Below are 10463 nucleotides of genomic sequence, written 5' to 3' on the forward strand. Positions count from 1 at the left end.
CTTGGAGACCAAGAGCAGCAGGCCTAAGGTACATAATAAGGGAAAGCAGAGGAGAATAAGAAAGCCTCCAATATACTGCCAAGTGGGAATCATCCCAGACTGAAATTCTTCTTTGCGGGGTAGGGGGGAAAGAAACACTCCCGAGGGAACATACCTTCTGGCTTCCTAAATAGGAGCATCATATCACTGACCTCAAAATGTAAAAATTTCAGGGTGAAACTTAAATATTGGGTCGACAAAAAAGTTCGTTCGGGTTTTCCCGTAAGATGTTATGGAAAACCCGAATGAACTGTTTGTCCAACCAACAGATGCAAAGAATCAGGATTTGACCTTGTGCAACCTTCTTCTCCACTTACACTGTCCCCAAGACAATGCCTGTCTGGAGAACTGACACATAGAGTAGAATGAACCAAAAGTCCCAAGCTGCCTAATGTCCTGTTGAGATGTTTCAGCAATGACAGTTCACAGACAGGCACTGTATTTTGGAATAAAAATCGCTATTCCTCTCAAGGTTCCACAACTAACAGACTGAAAACTCTTTAGGGTGGGGCCTGAACATCCATTTAAAAACCTTTTTTTTTAAAAATTGAGGTGAAGTTCACAGAGTATAAAGTTAACCTTTTTAAAGTGTATAATTCAGTGATATTTAGTACATTCACAACGTTGTGCGACCCCCAATTCTAAGTTCCAAAACATGTTCATCACCACCAAAGAAATCCCCACACCCACATTAAGCAGTCAGTCCTCAGTTTCCCATGCCCCCAACACCTGGCAACCACCAATCTGCTTTGTCTCTACAGATTTACCTATTCTAGATACTTCATATAAATGAAATCATACAATATGTGGCCTTTTGTGTCTGGCTTCTTTTACTTAGCATAATGCTTTCAAGGTTCATCCATACAGTAGCATGTATCAGTGCTTCATTTTAAAAAATAGCTGAATAATATTCCATTGTATGTATATACCATATTTGTTTATCCATTCACGTGTTGATGGACATTTTGATTATTTCCACTTTTTGGGTATTTGAATAGTACTGCTATGAACATTTTCTTTTTTATTTTTTTAATTTTTTTGCGGTACGTGGGCCTCTCACTGTTGTGGCCTCTCCCACTGCGGAGCACAGGTTCCAGACGCGCAGGCTCAGAGGCCATAGCTCATGGGCCCAGCCGCTCCGCGGCATGTGGGATCTTCCCGGACCGGGGCACGAACCCATGTCCCCTGCATCAGCAGGTGGACTCTCAACCACTGCGCCACCAGGGAAGCCCTGCTATGAACATTTATGTGCAAGCATTTGTTTGAGTACCCGCTTTCCATTCTTTTAGGTATGTACCTAGGAGTCGTAAGGTAATTCTGTATTTAGCTATTTGAGGAACAGCCAAACTATTTTCCACAGTGTATACTTTTAACTATCTTGCCAAATAATCAACAAGACCTATTGTTAAGGGGAAAAAATAGATGTATAACAGTGTGATGTGCATGAGTTTGTATATAAAAAAGGGACACAGTATCTCTAGAAGGATACATATGAAACAGTTACTTGGTTTATACACAGGAAACAGGTACAAGGTTTTCTCTGAAGCAAGAACCTTGGGAGGCAGAGATGGGAGAAAGGCTTGTTTTCATGCTCTACCCCTTTTGCCTTGCAATGAATATACATGCTTTACCAACCCCTTGCTCTAAAATACCTTTAAAGCTCCAAAGGAAGCAATACTCTGAGAGACGGACTGCACTCTACGACAGGAAGAATATACACTTTTTATTATAAACATTACTGTATGATTTTATTTTTACCTAGTGCATTTTCCCCCTTTTATTGTGGTAAAATATATGTAACAAAATTTACTATCCTAACCACTTTTCAGCGTACAGTTCAGTGGTATTAAATACAGTCACACTGTTGTGCAACTATCACCACCATCTATCCCCGTAACTCTTTTCATCTTGTAATCTGAAACTCTATACCCACTGTACATTAACACCCCGCCCCCCAGTATTCTTCTTCCCCCGCCAGACCCTGGCAACCACCATTCCACTTTGTCTCTATGGTTTTGACTACTCTAAGTATCTCGTATAAGTGGAATCATATAGTATTTGCCGTTTTGTGACTCGCTTACATCAGTTAGCGTAATGTCCTCAAGATTCATCATGTTGTAGCACATTGCAGGATTTCCTTCCTTTTTAAGGCTAAATAACATTCCATTGTATGTATATACCATATTTTGTGTATCCATTCATTGGATGGTAGACACTTGGGTTGCTTCCTTGTTATAGCTAATGGGAATAATGCTGCTATGAACACAGGTGTACAAATATCTCTTCAAGATCCTGCTTTTAATTATTTGGGATATAAACCCAGAACTGAAATTTCTGGATCAGATGGTAATTCTATTTTTAATTTCTTGAGGAGCCTCTATATTGTTTTCCATAGTGGCTGTACCATTTTACATTCCTGAGAACACTTGGTGTTTTCTGTTTTTTTGATACTTGCAGCCATCCTAATGGGCGTGAGGTGGCACCTCACTGTAGTTCTGACTTGTAATTCACAGTCCCAACAAGAATAAAGTACATATATTGTTTTAAATAAAAAACTAGTTAAAAATAGAAAATGGTTTTTTTTCATTTTTATTGGAGTATAGTTGCTTTACAATGTTGTGTTAGTTTCTACTGTACAGCAAAGTGAATCAGCTATACGTATACATATATCCCCTCTTTTTTGGATTTCCTTCCTATTTAGGACACCACAGAGCACTGAGTAGAGTTCCCTGTGCTATATAGTAGGTTCTCATTAGTTATCTATTTTATACATAGTTATCAGTAGTGTATATAAGTCAATCCCAATCTCCCAATTCATCCAACACCCCCCTAAAAATAGAAAATGTTAAAGCCTCCCAAGGAAATGTTCTGTTATCTTGACTGGGTGGCAATTACACAGGTGTATATATTTACCAAAACTTACTAAACTGTTATTTAAAAAAGTACATTTTATTTATGCAAATTACACCTCAACAAAGGCGATTTTTAAAAAAGCCTCCTGAAGTAATTCCAACTTTAGGAACTGGATCCCATGTTTAGGAATAGCCAGGTTTGCAAACCACTGTTCCTAAGCAACAGGGATCCAGTAGAGAGGACTGTTTATTTCCCCCCAAATTAATTCTTAGGGTGCTATCCCCCCTCCAAAAAAATTACCTTCCAGATTAGATTAAAGTGTGATTACTAGGTACTACAAACTGTAACTTGAATAGTGAAAGTTAAAGACCTGAACCTGCATGTCTGGCACTGGGGCTAAGTGCTTCTCTCTCACTGAACCCTCACAGCACTCTGTTACCCCATTTTACAGAGAAGGAACTGAGTTACAAAGGGGTAACATTACTATCTAGAGTCATAAGCTGTCAAGTATAAGAGCTAGTACTTAACTGTCAGTTCTCTCCAGAGAGCCCATGCTCTTACCTAAGATATTCTATTGCCTTCCTTTTCTGAACTTAAGACCTTCAAAAGATAAAGTCTCCTTTGAATAACTTTAAAAGTTAAACAAAAGACTTCATCCAGAAAAGAACTTTCCCACAGAAAACTCTAAACGCCAGTGTTTCCAACCAAACTGCCAAATCATGTAATAAAATTATCTCATGACAAAAAACTGTACTGTTACAACATTAAATATCCACCTTAAACGTACTTCCTTCCTTAGGCCTCAAAACCTAAATAACAAATAATAGGGTTACCTAAAGGTACACTGGAAGAGTGGCCAAACATTTGCTCTCTGGGCCCATGGAAGAGGCACCAGAGGACAACTCATCTGCACTATATCAACTGAGACACAACTGCCATGGGAATAAGGTAAAAATAGCAGTGTACATATAACAAAAGTAGAACTTTCAACCATATGCTTAAAATCAAAGCACAAACAATTTTTTACAGTAATGGAATTGGGTCTCTGTATTTTACAGCAGCTAGGAACTTCAGAAAATAAAAACCTATCTTCTTTTATCCCTCTTCTTGCAAAAAACACATCAGTTTTTATGTGGGAACTGCTTCTGGGGCCTACTATTAAACTGATGAAGTGGTTCAAAACATTTTCCCGTTAAGTTTTAGGGCCTTCTGTCTTAGGGACTATGGTAAGGATGCAAGCTTAGCAAAATTGGAAAACTTAATGTAAAATATAATGTCTAAAGAATAAGCCTGGGGCTTCTCTGGTGGCACAGTGGTTGAGAGTCCGCCTGATGATGCAGGGGACACAGGTTCGTGCCCCGGTCCGGGAAGATCCCACATGCCGCGGAGCGGCTGGGCCCATGAGCCATGGCCGCTGAGCCTGCGCGTCCGGAGCCTGTGCTCCGCAACGGGAGAGGCCACAACAGTGAGAGGGCTGCGTATCTCAAAAAAAAAAAAAAAATGATGGTAAAATCTAAGCCCAACACACTAACTCCTATAGTTAAACAAACAAAAGACAAGAAAAGAAAATGAAAACAAGAAACACGTGTTCCTCCTATTCAGTCAGGTGGCAGTAAAGAAATTCATGTAACTTTAAGCTTCCTATTAAAATCTTCATCACTCTGAAAGCAAACGGTCACTATATAAATACAATGCACTGATATCCTGAAAGAAAAATATACTTGAAGAATCTTCCAGAGTTAGAACAAGTATTTCCAACAAGGGAGAAAACTAATATGCATTGAGCATTGTGCTCTTCACATATTATTTCATCTAAAATTCCTATGAAATGGAAATCTTCATTTCACAGATGTAGGTGCTGAGGCTCAAAGAAATAAAATAACCTGCTTAAAGACAGACAGACAGATAGATACATAGATAGAAAGGCAGGCAGGCAGGCAGGCAGGCAGGAGGCAGGCAGGCACACCATCTATGGCAGAATTCTTTTGTAATTACAGGGCCATCAGCCTTTCTGGTGAAAGAAATCTGATTTAAGCAAACTTACAGAGCAAAAGCATAACCTTATTTTTGTTTTTAACTCAGTAATGTCAAAAATGAACAACTGAGAAAACAACTCTGAAATACAGTCTGCCCTCTTTTAAGAGAGGCCATCAATCAAACCACCCTAATACATCACTCGAATCTGCTGAAAGAATTTCAAGCCTCATGGAACTGCAACAGAGTATCACGCCCAGTGGTGCTAGCCCAGTTGCTGTCCTATGCCCAGCAGTTGCACTGGGCTAATCTCTTGCCATGGATCATCAGTATTCCCTACTAGAATAAAAATGAGCAGCGCTATTAATGTTTTTGTGATTATTAACCCCTAACGTACTTTCCACTTTCTCGTCAGTGATATTGAGAAAAGCAGATGAAATGATTCAAAATGTTCATGTTTTTAGGAATAAAGACATTGTAAAACAAAGAAAAAACTACCTGAGGGCAGGGACCTTCTTTGTTTTCTTCAAATGTGTCCCAGAACAGCACCTGCATATAGTAACTACTTGTTCAATGACTGAATAATGACAAGCTAGCTTGGCCATTCCTTTTACCATGCCAACCGTTGAGTTCAGAGCCAACCATAAGTTCAAAGCCAACCCAAACCACTACCATTATATGACTTCCCTGCCAGGTAGCCTATCTCATCAAATGAGAATATTCATACTGTTAACAGCTCACTTCTTTATATACAGAGTTCCCTCAGAGCCAAGGAGAACAAGAAGAAGTAGTCAAAATGGTACCAAACCAGGATACTTACATGGTATCAATAAAATTAGGATGATTCTATTTCCTTTATTTGTAATCGGTTTAAAATATCTGAATAGCCCCTGGATGGGCTATTACACCTGCTCTTAACATTCCTCTCAATGCTGACTCCTCTGGTAAGAAGGATTGTCCTCCAATCCTCATTCTCTGGTTGAATTATTTTCTACTGATAATTAGGCATACCCAAAGCACAGGCTGTGCACAAACTGTAAGATGACCAAACTACTCTACAGAAAAAACAAAAACTTAAAGAAATTTAAAAACAGAAGAATTAAGATGGGAGTGATCCAGAAGCGAGAGAAGTATGTGTATAATATGGTAAATACATCTCCTTAAAGATTAAGAGGTTAGGAAATATATCTTCATCTAAGAAGAAAAATATTGCTTAGAATAGAAATAGGAAGTTAGAGGAGTATCTTATAGAGAGAGGTTGGAAAATAAGACCAGAGAGAAAAGTTATGGAGTAAGATAACGATCTCAAGATTGGTGGAGAAGAAAATCATTAATAGTATTGCACCCACATTTCCTGAGAACTTACATTAATATATAATAAGTATTTCTCTTCCATGGAGGAAGGGGAATGAAAGCTGTTTACATACCTTACAAATGTGCTGCAAGACCCACAGCCTGTGTGGCAGAAGTTCTACAAAGTGCCTTGAACTTCTCAGATGAAAGGTACTATAAACACATTAAAAAAAAAATCAGGAATTATGTCTATTCATTTCACAAAGAAAAAAACAAAAGCACAGGATGTAAAATGGGCTTGCCCAAAGTTCTGTTGAGTAATTCAGAATCCAGAAGGGGGAAAGGCACAGAATTTAATTTTTACTGACATAGCATAAAATTTACCACTTTTAAACGTTTTGGCCTCCTTCACTTAACAAAATGCACACTATCAACTTTATTTTCTGAGTATTACAAATTAATGTTGCCCTTTTAAAAGCAAAAATCAAAAGCAGATGAATCCTATGCAAATTAATTTCCCAACATTATAAACATTTAACACACAGCATTACAAACACACAGCAAAGTTAAAAGAATTTTACAGTGAACACCTGTATGCCTACCACCCAGCCTACCATGAACATTTGAATGACCTGCTTTATCAAATTACATTTCCTTTTTAATACAGGCATTACAGAGAAATTAAAGACAACGATCAGAAAATCAATGGATTCAAAAAACAGGTTGAAGTCATTAGGTTAAGGACATGAATAATATTAGGAAATCCTTCTGATACCTTTGTCAGAAATGGTCAGTATTAGTTTACTGTTTAAAGTCAAAATGGACTCAGATCTACCCCCTACTCTTGGTGAATCATTCTAATTGTTTAATATCAGATCGGATCATTATCCTGATTTTTTTTTTAAATCTGATGATTAAAAAAAATCCAAAGAACTTCCCATGTCCTAAAAGGTCCTACATGATGTGGTCCCTGCCCACCTCTCTAATTTCATTTTACCTCCCACTTTTCCCTTCACTCCACTCCAAACTTATTTCATTGGCTGCTTATGTTCTCCTCTTTCCCTTTACTTGAATATTAAATAAGATGCTATCATAAATATGCTTAAGCACATTTACTTTACCCACCCACTTAAAAAAAGAAAATCAAGCTCAATTTGGTATCAACTGCAAACTGGCTCCAATTTAACAGAGTATCTCATATTTTGATGATTATTAGCTATAAACATGTATTCATAATCATCTGGAGGAAGCACCAATAAACTCAGACCAACACCCAGAATGAGTAGCTTCAATGTCTATCTGATTTTCAGTCACATGACTACCATAATTATGAGTATACAAGGACTTAATACTTCAGCACCACAGATTAAAAATGAATCACTTGAAATAAACACTTGAAATAGGAATTTTACAGTAATTACTAACTTTAAACTGTACTGAGAATTTTAATTTATTAATCTCACAAGTACTTAACAATGAGCATGTCCCCAAAGAGCAGACTATAGTGAGACACATTAACACAAGTTTAAAATTTGGTTATCTTAATGTGAAGGTACAAGCAAATAGCTCTACAGGCCAGGTGCATAAAGGAATAAACTTAAGTCGTAAGGGAAGACGAAATACCTTTAGGGACCTTTTAAAACTACAAATATATGTGATTAAAATCCAGTGATTATGTACCATTTATCATTATCACTAGTAGCCACAATGCAATTAAACCCGAGGTGCTGTCTATAGAAGCCCAGCAAGCCCAAATTTGGGCTCTTACAAGTTGAAATATCAGTCTTTCTTCTGGCAAAGTTAACGTGACTCTCTCAGCTCCAGGACAATTAAGAAGGCCCAAAGTAGCAACCCACCTCCTGCAGTCACAGCGTGGACTCCACCCTATAGACAAGAAACACCTGAAGATCTACCTGTTTTTACTCTAATAACTTACACCCCCACATGACCAGGTTAAACTTTTAAAAGGAGTTAACTGACAAACAAGGAATCAGGACTGAAAATACTCCAGCAAAACCACCACCACATACATATACACAGGAAACTATATTCTCATTATATACTATTTCTCTCCATCCCACCTCAAATCAATAGTCAAAAGAGCCCACAGTTGCCTGATAACATCTTATCAGGGCCTAACTATGTTGGATTTGGAGCAGGGGAGTCTAGGCCTGCCTGTGGAAGAAGCTGGGTCCCTCAAGAAGACCAAAACACCTCACGGCAAGAACTAGCCCAAGCAGAGACCCTGAATATTCATTTACCTATTTCAATCAACTGCTGTAGGACCATCCAAATTTCAGAAAAGAGAGTAAAAGCTTAAGAACTGAAATTTGCTTGGAAAAATTTTCAGATTCTCCCAATACATGAAAAATCAGCAATACATAAATGAAGAAACAGTTGGAATAAGTTGAAAGTCCTGAATTTTAGCTGACTCTAAGCAAGCTGTTTGGGAGTACATGGAGAAGATCTTACAGTGAAAATAGTTCTGGCTGGCACCTGACTAGACATATGACCTTGGGAAATTTACTTAAGTCTCTGGGACTCAGTTTCTCATCTGCAAATGGGGTTGGACTACAAGTCCTAAAGATTCCTTTCAGGTCTAAAATTCTTGATCAGTGAAAAAGTCAGTGGATTCCTACTCTCTTCTTCCCTCTAGTACAGATATTTATGAGAACAGAGGCTATAAGTCTAGGACTAGACTTTGACTAAAACCAAGTTCCATCTTATATATACTTTTTGTTTGTTTTCTTCATCTTATATATTTTATGTCCCCAAGAGCCACTAGTGCTCTAAAAAAGTAGATAGAATTACTCAAGACAATTTATCAAAAGAGATCCCTCAAGTTATCCTTTACGATTAAGAATTAATCTTCTATTTCAGTCCAAACAATGTCACTTGTGCCAAAAGCTCAAAGCAGCATCTCTCCCAATTTAGCCATGTCTAAAGTGACAATCAGGCAATGGTACATAAGCATTACACATCTGGGTGTGTGACACCAAGTGGCGGAAAAATTCTCACCACATACAACATTTAAAAGGATTTTTAAAGTATTTTTCCCCCTTCAGATCTGGCAGGAGTATAATCTGATCACACATCTGCAAGAAACATTTACTTCAATAAACTGTCTTAAACACAAAAAGAATCAAACGAGTTACCAACAGAGGTAAAAATTTAAAATAAGGATCATTAAGAAACACAAGTGAAACCAACTCTGGGAAAAAGAATGCCAACCTTCTATCATAAACTACTAAACATGGTTTTGACCAAATCAATTTGAGTGCAAATAATACTATTTAGTGAACGTATAACTGGATCCAACAGGTAACTAAGGACAGATGTCCAGGTGATTCCTAATCAAGGCAGTAATTTAGACTAAGCAAAACTGCAAATTAATACTTTATTTTGATGACACACAGTTTAAATCATGAAAAAATGTTCCTTTCAACTGGAAAATTCCCTTTTTTTAAATACCGAAGAATTCTAACCCTTAAGATTTCAACACTATATTTTACTTACACAATCTCAAAGCATACTGCATTAAAAAAGAAAATACCCAAAACATAAGTGGACTTCACGCAGTATAAAACGGTGATTCATGTTTCATGTTTAACGTAAAAGCCAAAATGGAGTTGTAAAGAGTTTCTTTCCCATTTCAACTCCAACAGCCACGCGCGCTTCACAGGGGCCGGCTGCCCAGCAGCTCGTGGGGCCCAGCTTAGAGCCCCCGCCCTGCCCGGCGCGGCCCTAGGAGAGGAAGCGACGGGGACCGAGAGCTGGCGAGCGGCTTGGGCTCCAGCAGGCCTGGCCGGGCGGGGGAAGGGGCGCGGGAGGCCGCGGGGCGCGCTTCCGGGGACTGCGCGGGCGGGGCCGTCGCTTCGGGAAGCGGGGCCTGGGTCCCCGGCCTGGGGTCAGGGTCAGGGGCCAGGGTCCTGGTGCTGCCGGCCGAGAGCAGCAGGTGGGGCGCGGCCGCGGCGGGGCGGCGGCTGGCGGGCGGCCGGAAGAGTGCCGGGCGGGCGGGCCCGGGTCACCGCGGCGCCAGGAGGGAACCCTCTCGCTCACCTCAGGCGACGACTCCGAGTCCGGCCTCTCCGCGCCGAGGACTCCTGTCCGCGACTCGCAAGCTCGAAGACTACTGCGGGTGGCTGAGGAGGCTGCGGCGGACTAACGAGAGAACCGACGGAGAGCAACGGGCGGGGAGCGCGAGAAAGCAAGAGCGGGCGGCGACGGCGGCGGGAGGGCGGGGAGAGACGTGCGCGCCCCCGTGTGCCCATCGGGCTCGAGCCGGCCCCAGTCGCGGCCCCGCG

General features: G+C 40.0%; 1 protein-coding gene across 3 annotated transcripts in view; it reads right to left on the reverse strand.

Annotated features, from left to right (window-relative positions):
- The window catches only part of RHOA (ras homolog family member A), a 52025-nt gene extending 41639 nt beyond the window's left edge, over nt 1-10386 (reverse strand). Inside the window, exons 1-2 of one of the 3 annotated variants that reach the window (XM_089919323.1) lie at nt 10219-10386; nt 6294-6372 (exon numbers count right to left, since the gene is read on the reverse strand). The gene's annotated coding sequence lies outside the window, so the exon portion shown is untranslated. The remainder of the gene's footprint in view (nt 1-6293; nt 6373-10218) is intronic. The other 2 variants (XM_022573148.3, XM_022573150.3) reach the window with 2 other exon arrangements.
- Nucleotides 10387-10463: the final 77 nt, after the last annotated feature.

This window comes from Delphinapterus leucas, chromosome 10 (assembly GCF_059928025.1).
Source record: "Delphinapterus leucas isolate spDelLeu-1000000601 "Yukka" chromosome 10, BTC_Dleu_Yukka2, whole genome shotgun sequence".
Lineage (NCBI taxonomy): Eukaryota > Metazoa > Chordata > Mammalia > Artiodactyla > Monodontidae > Delphinapterus > Delphinapterus leucas.